The 21,934-nt window shown below is 41.0% G+C and overlaps 1 protein-coding gene across 27 annotated transcripts in view; it reads right to left on the reverse strand.

The window, feature by feature from the left end:
- Window positions 1-21,934, reverse strand: part of ADGRL3 (adhesion G protein-coupled receptor L3) — a 513,383-nt gene that overhangs the window by 421,125 nt on the left and 70,324 nt on the right. The window contains exon 1 of one of the 27 annotated variants that reach the window (XM_032685682.1): window positions 17,093-17,311. The exons of the other annotated variants lie outside the window; for them this stretch is intronic. The gene's annotated coding sequence lies outside the window, so the exon portion shown is untranslated. Of the gene's footprint in view, window positions 1-17,092; window positions 17,312-21,934 lie in introns of those variants that run through there. 27 annotated transcript variants of the gene reach the window in all.

The raw sequence follows: 21,934 nt of genomic DNA on the forward strand, positions 1-21,934 counted from the left end.
CTAGCTATCAAACACACATGCAGGTATATGAGTATCTCTTCACCATAACAGACTCCAGTGTGATCTGGATAAACTACTGTTATACTAGAGCATTTATCAGCGATTTTTAGAGGTTGCTGCATCAGAATAATAAAGAAATATCTAGTTTGAAAGAAAAGAAGGTAAAATAAATTATGATTGCAAGGATAATAATTCCTGTTCCTCAGTAGTTTACAACTTAAAATTCCTCTGTCCCTTTACATCTTCAGTATTTTCTTCTAATTATAGTGTTAGATGCTAAATGTAACATTAATTGACAAAACCATGAAATGGATGGATCCAGGTCAGCCTCCTGGAAATGTTGGTTTTATTAGGATTAATTACACATGAAAAATTGCTCCTCACAGTTGAGATTGCTACAGAGGAAACTTCAGTGAGAATCAGCCTTGTCAGAGTCAGGCTGGGTGGTATAGGACTCCAGGACCTCATCCCATCCCAATGAAACTGTTAGAAAACAAAATTAAAAACCCATGCAAGGAAAACGGTAATGATGACTCCTGCCTAAAATTTTGCTTCCTACATTAACTATAAGCCCAGCTCATTTTCTGCAACCTGCAGGGGACGACATAGGTCATTTGATTTTTAAGTAGTGTATTAAAATGGAAAAAAAAAACTTTAAAGATTGACTAAAATAGGATCCAGTGTTAAACTGGGGCCAGTTATTCCAATTGCAGCAGTGGGTCCCCAAGCCTTTCCCAACCAGGACTGTAGCACAGCTTTTGCCCTGCTGCCATGGTCTCACACACACTGGACCATCCTAAACCTTAAAAAAGTTGCAGACTAAGAAATGGTCCTAGGGCTCCATTTTCACATCTTAGCTAATCCAGAACAGTCTTACTTTAATTTTCAATGGCAAAAAAGGGAAGTTGCACCCCAACTCTAAGCACTCCTTGGCAAGTACTTCCCTGAGAGTATGAGAAGGAGGACATAGAGGCATCGGTCTCTAACACATAATTCATATTATTTATGTACTAAAGAAGCAATTGCTTGCATTCAGTAACCTTGGAAGTCAGACAAGTAAATTAAAACTTAAAACAAGGCTTGAGAGTCCAGCATGCATGCTGCTTTTCAAGTGACTTCTCTGTAATAGGCGAGTATGGATATTCTGGAGGAAAAAGAGACCTATTCCAGGTTGCCTGTCAGCAAAACTGCCTCTGTAAGCAATAAACAGATTTCGGATCATCTAAGAAAATTACAGGCGAACTCAGGGTAAGACCAGCTATTACTTCTCCCCATAGAAGTGAAAAAGTCTCTATATGTAGAGATATACCCATTTTCAGCCTTGGATTTTGATCATATATATATATACAGTTTCAGTAGAAAAAAAAACACTTTTACAAGTGTAGAGCAGACCAGGCAACACCTCATAAGGGCATCCATATACTTTAATTCTAGGAAAAATGCCACTTGTTTAGACTACGCCACTTGTGTTTTATAACAAAACCTTCACTTGGTTCCAAGAAGCTTTTGGAGAATAATTCTCATGTAATCGGAGCAGTACAGAGCAGAGAAATCGTAGTTTGCCTAGTTTGAAGAAGTTAATGTTTGTTACCCCATTACCTTACAATGGCTTTTTAAATGAAATTAAAACAAGATCTTTGTTTCATTTATGATACCTTACATCTAACTTCTGCTTGGAGCATAAAGGGCTAGAGATAGCACAACATACAGTGGTTTATGGATCCTCTGTGTCATTTTAGGATTCAGCACGTGCTCTCCTCCCAGCTCAACTTTATTTTATCATAATGTGAGTGTACTGACTGGTAAATTTTTCTTGCCTTCCCTTCCCAAATGCCAAATGTATAACCTTGAGTTGGCCTCTGCCATGTGCTATTTCTATGCAGATTTCAAATGCAGATTGGGGAATTCTTGTTCTTATTAAAATAAGAAGGGAACTATACAGGGATTCCTATGCAGAGCAAAGATCTTGCAAAATACTTGCTAGAGAGTCAGTGCTCGATGCCAGTGGGTGCACTACAGGAACTGCAGGGATTTGGCATTAGCCCCAAAAGAGAGAATAAACACACTAGAGAAAGAGATACTGCTTTACCTTTGACACCTACTAACACACAGCAGTACACCACCTGTCCTGTGAGCAAGGGAATCTTGTTTTGATCTTCTTTTACTACTTTCCACACCACTCAACTAACCTACTTCCCCGCAAATCTACAGTACTTCTCAGAAAGTATTTGTTTCTTCCTAAGTTCTTCCCTGGTCATACTTTGCCTGGACAATTTGGTTAAGTGGCTTTTCTCCCTTGCTTCATCCTGTATTACCCTAGAGCTCTACCTGCCAAGATTACTGCTCAGTGAGTAATATAGATACTTCAACATAGCCCACTCTTACTAACATGGCTTCTGGTGTTCATGTGGCTAAATATTTCTAAATCCTCTGCTATGGTGAGTAATATATCCACCCAAGTAGGACAAGGGTATATTGTTCAGCATCACTAGATGCCACAAGAAGGGCAATTAATCTGCAAACTGGCATGCTGCTGCACCTTCATCCCAAACGAGAAGCTACTAATAAGGAGAGCAACAATAAACACTTTCTGTTTGGCAACAGCAAAGGTTGGGAGGAGAATCCATCAAGATGGGATGGCTCACACTCAACCAGCTGTCTTCACTACAAAAAGCCAAGCAATACAATTTCAGTTGTAAACACTCACAACAAAGGGACCCACAAAAAAGCACATGAATTTTTGAGGCAACCTTCTGAAAAAGCCTTGTTTGTTAAAATGTACCAAGCACCTCACTTCTGACTCTGTTGAAGCAGAGGAGTGAGCACCCAGCCTCTGCTTTTGGAGATGAATACCCATGTGGAGCAGCACTGCATTGCTCCCAGACATTAACATCTCTGCATCAGCCTGATGAAACCAAATCAGCAACTTTCACCTACAGTGACTTAATTAACATGCACCCTACAGATTTCTCCAAATCCTCCACACTGCCATCCTCCATTACCACGCTCTTTTGATGAAAGTGATTAAAGCTAACAATTATAATTTCTGTTAGAGATGTCCCTAGAGGCTTCGGCAAGGCTCAGACTTCATTGTTCACAGAACACAATGCAAAGAAATCTCTCTCCTGAAGAGCTCATCCTCCAAAAAGACAAGGAAATCAAGGAATAGCAGGAAGACACGGAGACAAAAAATTATTGCTCAAGGTCAAACAGCAGGTCTCTGACAGAGCTAGAAGAAAACCCTACTTCTCTAGAGCACTCCTGAGACTGTGCTGACTCTCCAATACTAAGCTGTTCAACTAATATACTTTATTTACCAAGTGTCAAGAGCAGGTGAAACAGTTCACAGTGTTACTTGCCATTCCGTTTTTGATCATATCTTCTTGTGGTGATTCTCCAAGCAAAGCTAACCATGACAGCAAAAGAGTTACTTTCCCCTCACCTTCTGAAGAAATGCTTCCCATACTTTTCCGTGCAGATTACTGACAAATCAATCCCCTTTAATTTTTTTATTCTTCCATCAATGTTTTCAACAAAGAGTGATTGCTCAAGCACCCTTCTCAACCTTGCACTTCCAATTTTTTAAAGAATGGTCAATCTCAATATGCTTAATTATAATTGCAAATGGATCGTTTTATCTTGTACTCTTCTGTTTTAATGGGATTATGTATCGTCAAATCTCTACAGTAACATTTAAAATAAAAATCTCCTACGTCATTCATATGTGTTTTAGATATTTAAAACATTAATATGCAACCTGTGTTATTACAAAAGGTTAGATTTCTAACTCCCTGGCCCAGTTATGACACCATAAATCTGATTTAATTTTCACTGATTACTAGAAAAATCTTTCCAAGGCAGTATAACTGTAATTTGATAAAACTTCTTGACAGACAATTCATCAGGAAGAGGGTGGTTCTGTTGTGCTTTGTACAGCGACAGCACAAAGCATGAGTGTGCAAAGAGAGTGAAGCTTTTAGTCTTTGCAAACAACTTCAGTGCATAAAATATTAAAAGCATTGCTAAACTAATCTCTGGCAAGAATTGCAAGCAATTCACTACAACTCATATTACGAATGCCTTTGGTTTACCATTTAAAAAACATTAGAGTCTACCATTATGGTTGTGTATCACAGTGCTATACATTAACCTCTGCAATCTTCCAACATGGTGTATTGCAGTAACAGAAATTAGGCTATCTGACATAAAAAGCTTAAAAAGACGCAATATTTAAAGAGAGCAGACAGAAAAGCTCCTCACTCCTTCCTGCCAAAGACAGCAGGAGAAAGTCCAGTCCTCTTTTCCTCAAAGCAAATGGTAAAATCCCATTAATTTCCCCTGGAACCGACAGATCCGCAGCATCTGGGAAAAGGATTCAGTCTAAATACATTGCAGACATAACAGATGAATGATTTGGGGGAGAGGGGTCGCCTGCTCTCATTTTAACACTTCTGTGTAACAGGAACAGAGCAGGTCATTTCTGTAAGCTTGAAAATGCTTTGTGAGCTTTCAGTAGGATTTTCCCTTCAGCATTTTTTGCCTTCTGTCTCCATTTTATTCTTGTTCCTATGCTTAATGGTTTTCAAATCTGTTGAGCATACAAGATGCTTAAAGCCTACACTTGATATTTACTGTTGTAGGACCCACATGGATGAAGTATTGTTCGCCTACAATTAATAGGAAAGACATTTACACTTCAAATATTCTGGAACAATTACGTCTTCTCCACTAAGGAAACAAACTGCAAGCTAAATTTTCACTTACACATTATATGGAAGTTTTCGTAGCAAGACTTCTATTTTAGGTACTGAAAAACAATCGTAATAAAATGCTCATCATGTTTGCAAATTACTTTAATTTCCATGATGAAATTTATCCACTCAGAAATACGTCTAATAACTAAACGAGAAAGATGCATTTGGTTTTGTAACAGTTTTCAAAGATTTTTTTTTTTCCCTCAGTGGGATAAGAAACTTCTAAAAATATGCAAAAAAATGAGAAAGAAAAAGAAGACAGAGAACACAGCCCAATGCTAAAACAGCAACACTCACCTAAGGCATGCTGAAGTCATGCTCCTGCTGTGCATGATGCAGAACACACACTTAAACCTTGCCGCTTCCCCTATGAGGCCACTGGCATGCTGCTCTCCTTCCTGCATAACTACCTGGCTCCTTTCCCTCACCCTCCACTTCTGACAGATCTGAAACTCCATCCAAACCCATATGCTTCTGTTAAATATCTTGAGTTTGAGGAGAAAAAGGTCAGCATCATTTTGTCTCAACCAGCTCTAGCTCCAAGCTGTCAGGACCAACGGGTGCTGGGTTAGGCAAGATTTTTTGCGCCTGTCTTTGAAGCAGAAAGCAGCCATTATTTCGAGCTGGCATCCCAGGGTTTGTTTTTTTCCCAAGCAATATACTGGTTCCAAGTGGTTTCTGAAGCAACCACCAGGTAGCTATGTGAAGCCCAGGATCTGGTATTGGAAGATCCAGAGAGTTCCCTGCAACAGCAAGGCATTTAATGAGAGAGGAGAGGGGAGCCTGGAGTCCTGCCAAATCTAATCCTGGCTATACGTGCCACAGCTGGATTTCTTCAAGTAGGGGCTATTACACTGGCACACTGCTGACCAAAGTCTTCTGTTTCGTGTAAATTCTCTGCAAAGACCTTAGGAGATAAAACTGATTAATCCTAATTAAAATGAAAATCAAGGAAATGACACAGTCTGTTGAATCTACTTGATGAATCAAAAGCCTCCCTCATTTCTATGTTAATTGTCTTTTTACAAATGTGCAGCACTCTCATACGCACAGAATAATGTTTTCATATTTTTCTTCACTTGGAACATTGCAGGACAGATGTTAGAAAGCAACCAGAGAGCCCTTCTGCATTATCAGGCCCCTGCAGAAGTGCCTAACTGGGTGCCGACTCCTTTCTCAGACTTCTCGTGGCTTTAATAAGAAAATCACATCCCGCAGCGATGCGACAGCCCAGACACTGAAGCCAGGGAAGGACCAGCACCCGGCAGGACACAGCACCTTCCAAGCATGCTCAAAGGTATGCTCAAAGATGCCCCATTAGCATTCACTAGGGAATATACCATAAGTTAAATTCAACCAACATAAACAGACTGAATCCCTCCTCTCGATTTGCACGGGTCTGATAACACTTCCCTGAAATATCATTGCTCGAGTTTTTATCAAAAGCCTGCTTGCACATAACACTGTATCACTGTGAGGACATTTGGGAAAGCAATCAACCAGCGAAACCACTCCTGAAGTGCAAAAATGCAGAACAGACCCTTTCAAGGACAGTTCAACTTTGGATATGAGTGATTTAAAGAAGAATGAATCAGTACACTGCTAACACCAGCCAATTATGAGGTGGAATGCATAGGAGGGTCTCTTTATAGATATGAATGTAACGCATTAAAGAGATTCACATTCAATTTGTATCCATTGAAAATTGCATGTTGTCTAAACACGTGGGGGGGCAAGGCTAACCTAAAATAAGTGCTAAAGACACACTGGACAAAATCCAGAATCTGCTGCATTACTTGCTTAGACACCATTTATTGTGGTTACATTTTATTATACAGTAGTAAAAAATTACAAGGCAACATCCTGTGTTATTTCCCACTGGGATAAATGATACAGATGTACTATTAAACCTCAAAACCAGCACCAGTCTGCCAGGCTACATTCCATTTGTGTCTTTATAATGTGTCAATAGGCTGACATTTATGCCTTCTGATGGTAAAGCGAATTATGTTATAGGCATTTAAATATGCCATAAAATGCATAGCACTGCACAAACCTAGAACTCTTCCAATCTTTACCAAAACAACACATACACACAAAAAAAAAAAATTCCCACCAGATACCAGCACCAAAACTTGGGACATACTGACTTCATTTTTTCCATGCTAAGCCAAGCCAAAGTTTTGAGGGACTTTTAAAATGTTCTTATAAAAAGGGGTTAATGAGACCTTTCTCCTGTGCATACGTTCAACCTACAGTTAGTTTTCATTTTGGTTATAGATTTCTGTCCTCTCCCAGAACATTCTGCTTTAAAATCTAAATAGCTGGCTTCATAATGGGTGACAGGACAAGCCCAACCCTCAAACTGAACCATAGGCCATCATGAAGCCCTATCCTGACATTTGCAACCAAAAACAGGAGCTCCAAGGTGCCTATCCCAGCTTGGTACTGCTGTCAACCTCAGCTGGGGAGGTACTCATGAAGATCCATCACAGCTTGCAGCCCAAGGGCATCCTGAACCATGGAAATACACCAGCAAAGGGATGATCTTATGGGGATCTCACTGCGAGTCACAGACTATATGTGAACTAAGACATGATGTCAGCATGGTCACTGGTGCTGAGGGTCTGAGGGACATTAAGTCCAATAATTCTGATTTAAAATGAGCTTTCTCTGCTTAGTCACCACCAGCTACTTTGAAAAGGCCAGCCTTCTGAGAAATCAAGACAAAACACTCACAGATTGACTATTAAATGTCCTGCCTGTGGGAAATAACAAGATTAAAACACGGAGACTAGCACACAATGGTTATCTTAGCCCCATCATGGTCTCCCCTTAATGCCAACCCCCAAAGTTCGTTAATGTGAAATGAGGCAAAATTTCTTTCTAAGAAATGAAGGTGGTAGAACCAGACTAGGGAACACAGAAATTCATCTTTATTCTTAGAAGGTCACAATTAAAAAGTCCATCTGTGGCCTAATTACAGGGGCTGCCTGGGCTACATCTATCCTGGGGTAACTGGAAGTGGTGGATAGGGATGCATAAACAGCAAAGTATAATGAGTTCGGTCTAAAACCAAAGAAGCGACAATGCTGTTGTTGAAGCTTTACTCACACGCATCAAATTCCTTAATAATATAAAAGATAAGCAGGCAAAAGCAAAGGTGGAGTTCAGAAATATGCAGCCTAGGAGAGCATGCTGGAAGGAGGGCTACGTCTCCAGTTACTATCCCGCAAGCAACTGGCTTGAGACGATAAGGAAAAGTTACAAACATACCAACTCTATAGTTTTCTGCAGGGATCACGTCTTGAAATGATTATGGTTGAAATAAGGGGCACTCATATATCTGGGACTTGTTTAAGAAAAAGTCCTTAAAAAAAACCTAAAAAACCCAAACCAACCAACCAACCAAACAAAAAAAAAAACAAACCCAAAAACAAACAAACACCAAAACCATTAGAGCTTGATGCATTAGAAATGCAGCTGCATCACATACTGCACTGGGATTGCCCATGTTTAAGCTGCAGGCAGGAAAGTGCCAGGCTGAGCCACTTCGTTACCCTGCTTACCATCATAATAAGACAGAAAGTGGCTGCTACTCCACTCTGACAAGTTTTTAATTACATCTAGAAATTACATTCTACTTTAAATTTCATTCTGAAATTGTGCCTAATAGAGGCTGCTAAAGATGAGTTTGTCACACTTCTAAATAATTATTATTAATGTGACACTAACATCTTTTGCTGGAGTTTACACCACCTCAAGTGGTGTAATGTCTTTTGAATAATGTCCTTGTCATTAAACTTAGCATCAAATGTGACTAAAATGCAAAATTATCCTGATCTTTCAATTCCAAGTGGCTCACCAGTCACAGTCCTCCTTCGTAAGGAGGCCCATCTCCTTTTCTGTTTTGGTGACATTAGCAAATATCTTTCAAAGGACAGACGAATACATTCCCACATCAGAGCCTGATGAACACACATGCACAACCTTAGATGATATTCATATCCAAGACTAAAGGTTATTATTAATAGGCTGCGTTGTCTCAAGACAACATGGTCCAATCTACAAGTCCCAGGATAACTAGATTTTCAAGAGCATCTTCCATGACCTTTAAATGAGCTTCTACAAACTCATTCTATGAGCTTTGCATCCTGTCAAGGAAAATACCACATACAGTCTCAACACTGGTAAACCATGGGCTTTGGAAATCCTGAGCCACCAGGATCTGAAACCACCAGGGAAGCAGGGAATGCAGATATCCTCATGAAATCAACTATCCAACAATCTGATATCCAAATTCAATGAGAAACCCTCTAGGTAATGATGAAGATTTTAAAAAGGAGGTAAAGAAGCCTCCTGATCCTTCAGAAAATAATAATTTTCCCAAAAGAAGAGGCTCCAAGGAAACTACACAGTCACACCCTGAAGTTATCTTTTGGTTTTCTAAGGGGCAAAGTATTTCACACATTTTGGAAGTACTCTAAATGCAGCTAAACTGGACATTAAAGAATCTCTGTAAATATAAATCTAAAATAAATAAAAGAAATGCACAGGAGGAAAAATCTTATCAGTGTCTCCCCACACAGTTAGTATACAATACTAGGATTCTTTTTCCTGAGACATGAAATATATATAAAACTGGCATATAAAGACATCTCTGGCTACAGTTATTTTGGAACTGACTTTAACCATCTTTGTTTTATTACCTCAGATAGCATGATGTCATCAGAAGCCTTTTAATGTCTTTTAAGACCTTTTCCAGTTATTCTTAAATTATTAGGTGTGAATATGTGCATGTGTGTGGTATTTCTTTATTTCTGCAACCATGTGATAAACTGCAGTGTCACAAGATAAATTGCATTCAGTTTACAAATTTGACCTCCTCACTTGAACTCTGCCCGCTAATCCATTTCAGCTGGGACTATTTCTAATATGCCATACTTCTGAACAGCTTTCAAACAGCTGTAGGGGCTTTTTTTGGTGTGTGTGTGTGTTTTCAAGTGGATTTCACATTAAAAGTATTTTCTTCTTTGCACCAGAAAGTGGAACAGATTACAAGCAGAAAGACCCCATCTCTCAACAGCTCCAGGATCAAGTGTCAGACACATTCCAAGCCGAAGGGGAACAAGAGCTGGTCTAGGTGTACAGGAAACTTTTCTGATGTGGGGTGCTTGCACCCTTAATAGTGTCCCAAATAATACTTGCCACACACCTGCAATCCCATTAAAATCCTCAGGAGTATCCTCCTCCATCACCCTGTAACAATTTTAATGAATGCTTAGACACTCAAGCCTGGCCCTCAAATACATCACCCTATGTCATGCAGATGAAGCATTACCCTACCATAGAGGGCACTCAGTTAAAACAGGTGCTGTGCTGCTACCTGCTCAACTCCAGGAAAGCAATTTGGATACTCCTCCTTTTCAGGAAAATTTCTAGACTTAAGAATAAATGCCTCAACTTTTGTACTGTGATACAAAAAGGATAACTAATAATCAAATTAATTCTAGTTTTTCCTTTGGAACAGATGAATGTATTTTAATTGTTGTAGATGTTAGTTTTCCAGAGGTAGCATAGAACCAGTTCTCACTAACATATGTTTTCTCTGTATGTTTGAGAAGTTCACTGCTTTTCAACAGCTTAATTTTATTTTTTTTTTAAATTTCTAAATTTCCTTGCTTGATTTCATCCCAGTTTTTTAAAAGGTAAATGATAAAGTTTTGTTTGCAGTTAGCCAGCATAAACAAATCATCTCTCAACTACTCACCACAATTTTTCACAGAAAGGACAAGAATAAGTTTTTTAATAACTTGCTTAAATATCCGTGACAGAAGAGTCTTCCTGTTGCCAAGCTGCCACTTGCATTTGACACACCTGACCAAATAGCAGAACTCCTGCTTTCCTGGTATCTTCTTGAATCCCAGGCAAAATAGATGCTCCTAATAGCACTTCTCTTTCCTTCAGCTGATGGGTACATTTACTAAGCAAAGCAACCAACTGCACAGTTTAAGCCCGTGCTTAACTCTACACATGCTCTGAGATACCAGGATTCACCAGCACACGCTGCCACACCACCCTTAATACAGGGTGTAAGCCTTAGCATTTCTGCTGCACAAGGAAAACAAGCCACCCCCCTTCTCAACTTCAAATACAACTGGGAAGTCTCAGCAGCATTCATAAAACTAATGTGGGTGAAAATTAAGGATGTAGTTAAGGGCCCCTGTCAGACCAGGGTCTTGCTGTACTTTTCCAAAAGAAGTTTGATAGCATCAGATATATAAATACGACCGGCTGAAGCAATTAGACCTGCATTTGCTATAAACTCTGCAATCAAATATTCATTTCATTTTGCAATGTCATCAGTAGTCTGACACAAGTAAAAGCAAATTAAAAATGCAGGAAAGTATTCCAGGTAATCACATGTGGGTTTTTTTTAAGGAGCTAATTTACTTATTTAAATTACAGAGACATACCGAATGGGATGGCTGTAAGAAAAGCCTATTGCAGGAACTGGTAGAGGCACTGGGTTTGGGTATATCAGAGCTTTTGTGTGGTGGTCCTTGATAACAAAAGCACCAATCCATGGGGTGACCTTTTTTTACCCACTCTAAGCCCTCATTACAGATCCTTTCTACTTCTAGAAAATGCACTCAGCTGGAGGCAATAGTAAGAACCTGACTATCTTCTAGGCATGCTGGTTATGCTGCTTTTGGCTAATATGCTTTCCACAAGTCACATAAATTATTAATCCTTACTGAATTAAAAAGAAAAAATAAAGGCATTAAGAAAAAGTGCACTTGTCTTGGGTGCTCCTTTAGGAAGTTCTGCACATGGAAGTCTCAATGGATACTACAGTTTTATTCACAGTTAGCTTGGGTTTAAATATATGAGAGGAATCATTGACTCTTAGTATGATGAGCACTGCTCAGGCTTTCCTTAACACGGAAAAGGAGATCTTACTAATGGTTTTACCTGAAATAAAGAAGGCAGACCTTTAGTAATCAGAACAAAAAAATGCTTTAAATTTCCCTTCTTTTTGCATAAACCATTACAGAGGTCACTTGGCCAAAAAGCATCAGCTGCTGAAAGACCCAGAGAAATGTGTCTTCTAAATTTGTTTTCTGCTGAACACCACGGAGAAACCCCTTTCCTGCTGGTGCTTCTTCATTGATATGCAGAAGTATAAACAGAGATACAGTATCCAAAACATTTTTCCAGAGCATGTTTTTTTGGTTGAAAAAACATCAAATGAATGACAAAGGGAGACTATAATTGTTTAAACAGTACCAAGACAAAAAAAAAATAAAAAAGGTGCTGACCACTTAGCAGAATGTTGAGAGGCAGTAGGTTTTAATCCACTATTAGATTTTTCAGTAAAAACCACTTGGTAGATTTAGGATTGACTTTCTTGATTGACTGGAATGGGTGGTGAGTCACTAATAACCAAAATGAAAGAAGGATGGACAAACCCATCACTGCTCCCAGATGTCAATTGCTGCTTCACACCAGATGGCTGGTAGGGGACCACAACAGCTTAAGTGAGAACCACCCTGAAAGGCAGTATGTACACTTACCTGACCAGCATCACAAGTCATGTTCGACATCCTCAAATGGTAATTTATTAGGTATTTGCTGGCTTGGATCCCCTAGAACACTTATCGAAGACATTAACACCTATTCCCACCTCTGGAACAAGTGATTCCAGTAAGCACCACATCGGGGCAATAAAAGCGATAGTGACTGGTCTGAACTGGGATACCAGCAATCCCTGATGGCTGATGTACACTTACCATGTTTATTTTGAATGGCTGTAAGAGGAACCGCTGCCCACAGTGCTAAGCAAACCCCAAGCAGTGGGTGGTCCCAGATGAGAAACGTGAGAAGCTGCTTGCAGAAGCCCATCTCAAGCCCTAGCTCAGTGCCACCAACACAAGGACTTCTTTGTTAACACCTATCTTCAGATCTCTAGATTGTACTTCTATCATTCACATGGTACCAGCAGAGAGAGCATGGCAAAAAATTTGAGCTTGCAGTGATAAACAAAATGTCGTATATAAACGAAGTTGCCAGGAAGATTCATTTTTGCTGAGCAGTATCAGATAAATAAATTATAAAGAACTGTAACTGCTGCCTATTAAGAGACAGATTTATACGATAGCTAAAGCTTTCATAGTTTAGGCAAGAATGTCTAATAAAATGGCACAGCTGTGATTTAGTACGGTGTTTAAATTCATCGTTACATATATTTCGCATTTCCGACTGGTCTTCGTTACCAAGTCATATATTGGCTTTGCCTGATATACGTATCCTTTTTTGCATATGTAATGAACTTATCAGCTTCCAGTAGAAAAGGCAATTTTAGAGCTATCTTCTCCTAAGGTTTGTGCTTAAATACGCTGGATGAGTCATCCACTGTACTAATAGACACAGTGAATTCAACAAGGCGAAAAATGTTAAAGGCTGAGATTCTGCACAGCACAGTAGGAGGATGGAGAGCACAAAGAAATTAAACTGAGAGGGCCTGTCTTACCCAGCAAGGCTTACTGGAAGTGGGGGAAAAAAACCTAACAAACCTCCTTATATATTTTTATCATTTGCTACAACCTTATAGGTCCTTGCATGTCAGACCCCGATCAGGCAGGCAGCATCCTCACTGCTGCAAACACAGGTCAGGGCTGCGAGAAGATAAATCCCCAGAAACATAGGTTGCGGTTCCCAAAATCCCTCCTAAAGCCTTCAGTCACCTGGATGAAATGGCCAAGGCTCCCAAAACAGCTTTCAACATCCACAGAAGCCACTGGGGTCTTAGCACAACCGAGATTTCCAAGGCACTGTTTTAAAACCTAGCTTTGGGCAGCATTCCCCCGAATCCTGGCCCAGATTCTCTCATTTCCAGGCTGGAAGGGACTGATGGCCCAGCTGCTCTGGATTTCTGCATAACACTAATAGTGAGTGCAGTCACTGCTGGTCAGTCTGTGCCCTGCTCCAGAAAGCGGGAAATTAGCAGTTAATCCTGTTGCAACATTTTTAAGGTTAGGGGAGAACTATATCTAACTCTGATTATCCTTCTCAGTGTCATCATGCACGTTCTACTGCAGCCACAAAAGCAAAGGGATCTGCAGGATTTGGTGCTGCAGTTACACCACAGAATTGCATATGAAGACATGTCAGTTGAATAATGCAAGATTTCTTCCTTAATGAAATCTTTTCCCCATATTTTTCATAAATATTTAAATGAACAAAACCAGAAAGACACTACAGATCTTTGTCCAGTTGCAATATTTTGAAAATAAAACACAAACCATATTTCTATTGGATTTAATTCACGCTGAAGTTCAAGTGAACATTTAGGCAGCATTTATCATCTTCAGAGCACTGTGCAAATGCAAGCTAATGCATGATTTGTGGTCCTGCTCGGCACATCTGTGGCTCTCTAATTTCCGAGTATCTACATGGTTCAGCCTGACTTGAGCCCTGCACTCTGGTGAGCCAAGAGCCACCCACCACCCAAGCACTGGTAAGCTGCAAATATTTCAGATCAATGGCAGCTCTGGACACTACGCAGTAAAATCCCAGTGTGGCTCATCTCTATGTTTCACAGCAGTTCTTACTTCAGAGTCAATTCTAAGAATTAGCTAACACAGCTCATAAAACACTATTCCATCCATCTAAATAGCAAAGAAAAGCGAGGGTAAAAAAGGCAAATAAATAAATGTCTTACAGATACGATCTTCTGGAGCATTTTTGCAGTTCCTCTTTTTTCCCAAATAACAGAGGACTTATGCTTATCCTCAAAGATGCTTACAAGTCAGCTTTCTCTTTTAATCACAGCACTTCGGAGAGTAAATAATTTTAATTGTCTTGTACGTTGCTGACTACACCAACAGGAATATACCAAGGGATATGGCCCAGAAAGGAGCTGGTACATCTCAAATGATCAGCAATGAATAAAACAGAAGCTACATTAAAAAAAAAATAGAGAGAGAAAGAATTTAGTACCACCGCAACATGAGAAACATAGTTTCTGACATCCGGGTAAATATTTGTCTTTCCTATGTATATAGCATATAAACCTATGTCCAACTGGGTACCCAAACCAGTGAGTTAAGATAGGAGGTTGGATCACAGAATCAACCACTTATGACCCTAGAAAAAGACAACTGTATTCTCGCATGAACTCTGACAAGTCAAAGGAGACTTCTGCTTTTCCGAAAACTGTAATGCTGTTGGTGTTTCCTATGGGACTTGAATTAGGAACTGGCGTGGAGGGCAGGCAGGGCACATGCTCCTGTTCTAAGAAAAAGGGTAAAAGAAAAAATAATCAAAGGGTTAGAGAAATCATTTGATAGTCTTGTACTGCAATTAGAGCCATACTGCTCTGAAGTTGTCTTTGGGATTTTTGTTTAGCAGGTTACTTTAACACTGGAAAAGTCTGAAAGTGCTGCAAGGTTTCCATATCTTTGAGGGCAACCAAGAGGTCTGGCATTTTTGGTAGCAGGCAGGAAGCCTTCTGAGTAACACTCTGTGTTCATTAAAGTCATCACAGCAGGATTTCACATGCTTCCTGCAAATATCAACCCTCAGCAAGGAGTAGTAGCATGGACAGCTTTCCAGGAACTCCAAATGTCAAACTGGCCATTGTGAGGTACAAAGGACAATGCTGCTAGGTGCACTTCGTGCTCCTTCCTTCTGGTTAACACAATGGTTTAATCTTCATATTTTCTAGGGAACAGAAGCTGAAGGCAGGCAACTTGGCTGAACGCTCCAAAGGGGATACAAAACTCTCAGAATTTATTTGCAGATATTATACAGCAAAGCTCCTTTTTCTCCTATTTCCTCTCCAGACCTCCACCATACCTGTGCATTCTCACCTGGCAAGATTGCTTAGGACCCTCTGAAGTCAAGAATAGAGGTCCTTACATGAAAGCAAAGTCTATGATGGGGATCTATATCTATCAGTCAGCACCTTTCCTGCTGTCAAAGTAAAGAAAACCCAGAAACCCAAGCACTGGGGAGAAAAATGCCATCTCTCACCTCTACAAGGAATGGTGAATAACACTTTGCTTCACAGGGACATGATGGTAGGATGCCTGCAAGGTGAGGCACAAGCATAGCCAAAGTCATCTTCTACTAAAGGTTTAAAACACAACACCTACCTGCAAACTAAGCTGATAAACCACTCCTTAAGAGAGGACAATAATATCCTTTTGCACCCCTGTGTCACAAGAGAGGCTGGCAGAGATGGGATGCTTGGTAGTGGGCGCTATGGCCACAACAGGTCACCTTCCAGCCGGGGTCATCAGCCCTCCAAGATACCTTTTAGACTCCTAGACTGAAGAAGAGAGGGTTTTTAGAGGGTTTGCTTCTGGTTAGTATTTCTCAAGCTGAGGTACCCACTTGCTTCTTCTTTAGTCCACAAGTTGCTCCTCACTTCTCATTACCAAACCGTGGAGGAAGGACTAAGAGTGCACCGACAACTTCCACAGCACCATTAACTTCCCAGGACATTGCATCTCCTTGAAAAGAAGCAGCTGGCATACAGCACAGAATAATGGAAAGTGAGGCACCCGTAGCAGGTACGTACAGGCAGCAGCAGGGATTGCTGGCCCCACTCTGGCACTTGCAATGCAAGGACAACTAGCTTCAGCTTATCATCTGTTTCCCTTGCTTAAGGGCAAAAATATGCTACACTGCATGATGAGGCCAAGGAGGAGGCTTTGATAGCTACATTATGCCTAAGCCTGGAAATGAGACAACACCGGGAACACATATATAAGAGGGAGGACTGAGCGCTTTAGGAGCTCTTCCCGTTTTCAATTACTTCACAATGCAAATACCTTCATAAATACCAGCAAGGCAGAAAAGAGAGAAAGCAATGGGACCCCAAACCAGAGGCTTGCTTCCAAAGTCCACACGAACTTTTTATACCTTTTAGCCATTTCATTTCCCAGGGAGGAAGAAATTCCTGGCATGGGGAGGCAGCAGCACTGTGCTGCTGGAGTGGGAGAGACTGGACCTGCATAATTTCTGTGCTCTACTGGGAAGCAGTAACACAACTCCAGCAAGCGGTGTGGAGCCAGTTTGCATCTGGAATGAAACACGCCTTCCTCCTCCAGGAGAGTCACCATGGCAGGGTCAAGCAGGCACTGCTTGACCAGGCTTCCCTTCCTGTGCTGTGGCTGGAAGTCAGCCAGAGACAGCTTAAGACTTTGGAGAAACGAAGAACCCCAAGTGCCAGTTAATTTTTTTACACAGGTAAATAAGAGCAAAGTGCCTAGAGGTGATGCTTGGCCACTGGAGTGTGTGGAGTCATGGCACAGGGCCGCTCCACTTACTCCAGCCAGAGAGTCCCTGCAGAAGGTTGGATGCTGTTTTTGAATCCTGCAGGCAGCATCTCCTGCAGGCTGACAGCCGAATTCCTGAGGCAGGGAGCCTCACGAGGGACTCCACTGCAGGAAAATGAACTCAGCTGTGCAAGGAAAAAGCATATTCAGCAGAATACAGCAGGGCTGGGAGGCACACAGAGCCAGGCAGGCAGAGCTGGCAGCACCCAGCGAGATGACAGCAGGAAAGTGCTGGGAGGCACTGGGCACTCAGCAATACTTCATAGAGTCATAGAATCTCCTAAGTTGGAAGGGATCCACAATGATCATTGACGTCCAACTTCTGGCCCTGCACAAGACCACCCCAAGACCATGACAGGACCACTTCACTGGAGACCTACCAATTTCTCTGCTCCAGCCTTTGGAAACAGGAACCGATTCATGTCTCTGGTTTTCTCAAACTGTATGCTCCTGTAAGAATGATGCTACTTCTCAAGCTTCCAGATGCCTTTTTTCCTTCCCCCTGAAAGGCCCTCTGCATTGCTCCCTTCTGCTCAGTGCACACATTTCCAAGAGCTTCCTGTGAAGGCCTGAATTGTCTTCAGGCAGAAGATGTTTACAGCATTCATGCCTTCCCAGTCACCAACAGCATCCTATTCTGGTGTGGGTCCCTTCATCAAACGGGAGTGAATCTGAAAGCTGAAGTGGGAGTTGAACTTCCAGAAAGATAAAGAAAAGTTGAAGCAAGAACCAAGGATTTCCACTGCAAAAGTTTAGTGCACATAAAACCACAACTGAAGTTAGAGGAGCCTGGGCTTCAAATAAACAGAGCACAACACACGCTCGCTATGCAGGGAAAGTCTGACCCCAAACCAGCAGCCAGCAGGTAGAGTTCTCCAACCTTGACTTCTCCACCTGCAGAGTCACCCAAGTAAACAGATAGATGGACAGACATTTTTCAAGAGTCAGAGAAAATAAATTCATCACTCCTTCTGGAGCACAGCAATACATCTACAACAAACAGCACAAAGGAGTTAAAATTATGTTAATAATTATATCTTCAGCATTTCAGTGCTTTGCAGGTAATAAAATACAAGGCCAACAGATGAGGGAATACAAAATACTGTGAAGCTGCTCACTGAACATTCATTGTCCCTCCTTACACCAGTCGGACCAGGTCAGGATCTGAGGTTATATGGCAATGCAGAAGTATTAAGGGACAGGGCTAAGGTGCCCAAATCTCCCTGCTTCCAGCATTTCTGAAAGTTCTTCAGCACTTAGCTTTCAGGAAGCATTTCAGAAAGGATTTACCCTCTACTACCCAAGCCGGTTAACCTCACCGAGAGGGAATGGTTTCAGAGGAGGGGAGACCTGGTGCCTCCTTTCTGTAGACACCTGTTCGGGACAGGTGGGAATCCCCTTTGGTCCTCTCCTTGCATGTTACACGAAGACACAGTGTAGCATTTAACCCCTTATACTATTTGGAAATACTGCAAACAAAATTGAAGTGCGGTACTGATGTACAACCCAAAACCCTAATGTCTTTAAACCAGTATCTTCCATGAAGGATGGAAGCTACAGGTGACCCATCCCACGAAAAAGAGAAAGTAAACATGAAATTTCCCTCCTTCCCAGGTCAGGTCCTTCCCTCCTGCCCAAATCTGGGCCCTGGATGCCCACTCCTGCACCATCATGAGCACTAGCAGGGGTGCATGGTGTGCCTCAAAGTGAGTTTGCAAAATGCAGCCACTGGCAGAGCCAGCACATCACCTTACACAGTTCAAACACTGCCACAGAGGTGTCTGCTCGGTTTTTTTCTCTTGTTAAGTTGCCAAGGAAAACGCAGTGAAAGTTATCTACATGATATCATTGCGAGCTAAGGACCTTGTTGTAAGTAATTTACTTAAATTTCTAGTGGATATATATACACACATTCACGCACACACACGTATGCATATACATATATGCATACATATATATACAGAACAACTGACATGCAACGTGCCTACAACTAGGAAACATAATGCTTGCTTTAAAAAGAGGCATGGTTGACTTGAGAGGTATCATCCTACAAGATTAAATCATAAAAAGTTTTAGATATTCTACTGTCAAGTCTGCAACTTGACCCTGAGACTTTCATAATCCTGACAAAATGGTTTGGGGGTTTTTCTTTGCTTTAGAGGACAAAGGGGAGAGGCAAAACACAAAGCCACAAACAGCAAATCTTTGAAGCAAAGAGAGGAAACAGAAAGCAAGCAATGTAAAAACAGATTCAAGCCTTCCACTCCATATTTAGCTGGTATTTACAACAACAGTTAGTTGGGGGAAAAAATAATAATTAGGCAATCAGGTCAATTTTAGGATAAAGAGTGGCCCTTTTACTACACGCAAATCCTCCTTCCACCAGACATTTAACCTGTCTTTGAGGACTGCCGAGAGCTGACTAGAGAAAAACAGAGCATTTCACCATTCACTGCAAATTATGCTAGTTTGCTAGTTTACTGGATTATTTTCAAGGGCTGCAATAAAGGCATAGACTGCCTAAAGGTTTACACACTGGATTTCCTTGCCATCTTGCTACATTTAAGGCCAGAGCAAAACGAAGGGGTTTTTTTTCCTTCTTTTTTGTGTTTGCTACAACTCCACTCCAACAATCTGACAGCATGTTGTATTGCCTTGGGCAAGGATACACTTTAGTAGGTTAGGAGAAATAAACTGCACAGTAACATCTTACAACCATCTAAGTCAGTTTTCATATTCAGATCTAAATAAATAGAAGTTACAGTAAGAACTGAGATCAGCACAATGATGCTCATCTGCTACAGCAGGAGATTCCAACCAACTTTCCACCAAGTGGAAAGTTCTCTGCCTTTCTTCCTACAAGATTTCCAACAGACCTGGAGGAAGTCCACCTATCTCACATCCTTGTCCAAGAAAGGATGCACTACAAAACAAGCAGCACCCTGATAAAGAAGCCTCCTGGATGCAGATGGTGGCATGCACTGCCACAAAGGAGCAGCAGCATTGCTGAAGATGGTACAACACGGTACACACACAGTTCTTCACGCTCCAGGAATAACAAGTGAGCCAAGGTGATGGGTATCAGCAAGGATGCACCAACAATGTTGCTTTTTGATGTGGAGCTACACCCAATGCCTTTGCTTGTCACAGCACACGCTGCAAACTGAACACGCATACAGCATCCTGGTTGTATTTTGCTGTGTTTACAAAACCCTCCCTGCTCCTGTCCTTTGAAGGCTACAATTGTGTCCGGCAGCCAAAAAATGAAGTGACATTAGGATCAGTAAATCTGAGCCTCCAAAATTCTGACATGGATATCAGAGTAAGATTCAAAACATTAAAATCACTGCTGAAGGATAATTTGACCTGCATAACCATACATTTTCTCACACATATATAATCATTTCCACAGGAGAGGGGGAAAAAAAGAAGAAAGTAAGCATGAATTGGAACCATTTTAAAAATTCATGTGACTTTTTGTTACTGGAATTGCCTTGTTAATTAGGGACAAAGATGTTGTTAATTCTAGGAGAAGGTGGAATAGGAACATTATTAAAAAAATTAAGGAAGATGTGTGCTAAAGCACCATTCAGAGTATGAAACATAAAGACTTTAAGTAAGCTCACAGGATCTTATGGTTACATCTGTACTTCACAGGCTTACAATGTGGATTTTTGAATTTTTCTAAGAAGTTAAAGAAAAATCAGTTGTGATTCAAAATAGGAAGTGGGGGGAGACATCAAATTTGCTTGATGTTTGGAGAAGATCATGTGTTTACTACCCTGCTTTCCACCCACAACAAGCACACGTTTTAGCAACGAACAGTTGGAGAAGCAGAAGCTGCCAGTGAAAGTCAAACATTGACATGCAGAAGGCATCTTATTTTCTTTTTTTTCTTTTATGTTAATTCAGAAAAGAAAAGCTTCACCTTTTAGACCCTGGGATTAAACAGACAGCACTGAGCCCCTTGTTATCAGATAAGCCGCTACCCAGGGAAACCACAAAAAGATAAAGCTAAAATTTTTGGCTTTCTCTCAGAAAGAGACCATGACCCTTCCCCCTGTCCTGAGTGAAAAGTCCCTGATGCCCTGGGCAATACCCAGCCATGGCATGCTCTTGCCTCACCACCAAAGTCACAAAGAGAAAAGCTGAAGAAGCTGCCAGAGTGCCAGTGGGCAGCACGCTGCCTCCGCAATACACGGCAGCACCTTCGGCCACCGAAAACACGTACATCCTTTTTTATTGCCAACTTACCATAAAGCAAACGTCTATTTTAGCTATTCCATCAGATGATGAAGCTCTGTTTAATTAATTTCCAATGCTTTTAAAATTATATATCCCTGAGAGCCCTGCTGGTCATGGCAAATGGCAATTTTAAAGAAAGCAATTCTGAGAACCAGCTGAATTTGCTTTTAAAAACATCATTTAAGAGCTACTCTGCCTAATATGTTCTACAACCATTCCCCAGCAAGTCTAATTGCAGATTTTCAAGCAAACTTTTTAACATTTTGTTCCAGTATATCTCTTCAAGCCAGGCTGTGACAAAGTTAGTGGAAGCTTGAACAATGGTTCTTGACAGTGGAATAACACCTTAAACTTCTCAAGGGCATGCCAGGCCAGTGTTCTTTCAGATTTTTTGCTACTCTGTTAAATTTTTAATATAGCTTCAGCAAATAATGAATTTACAGACTGGGACTGTTCCCAAATCAAGGTACCTGCAACTGAAAACGAAGCAAAAATGCACAATGCCCATCGGTGGCATTAAGCTACATATCACCCATCAATCGTTACACAGACTAACAGTCATGGGAGACCATTTCAAAGCCAACATGG

The sequence above is a fragment of the Chiroxiphia lanceolata genome, chromosome 4, assembly GCF_009829145.1.
Source record: "Chiroxiphia lanceolata isolate bChiLan1 chromosome 4, bChiLan1.pri, whole genome shotgun sequence".
Lineage (NCBI taxonomy): Eukaryota > Metazoa > Chordata > Aves > Passeriformes > Pipridae > Chiroxiphia > Chiroxiphia lanceolata.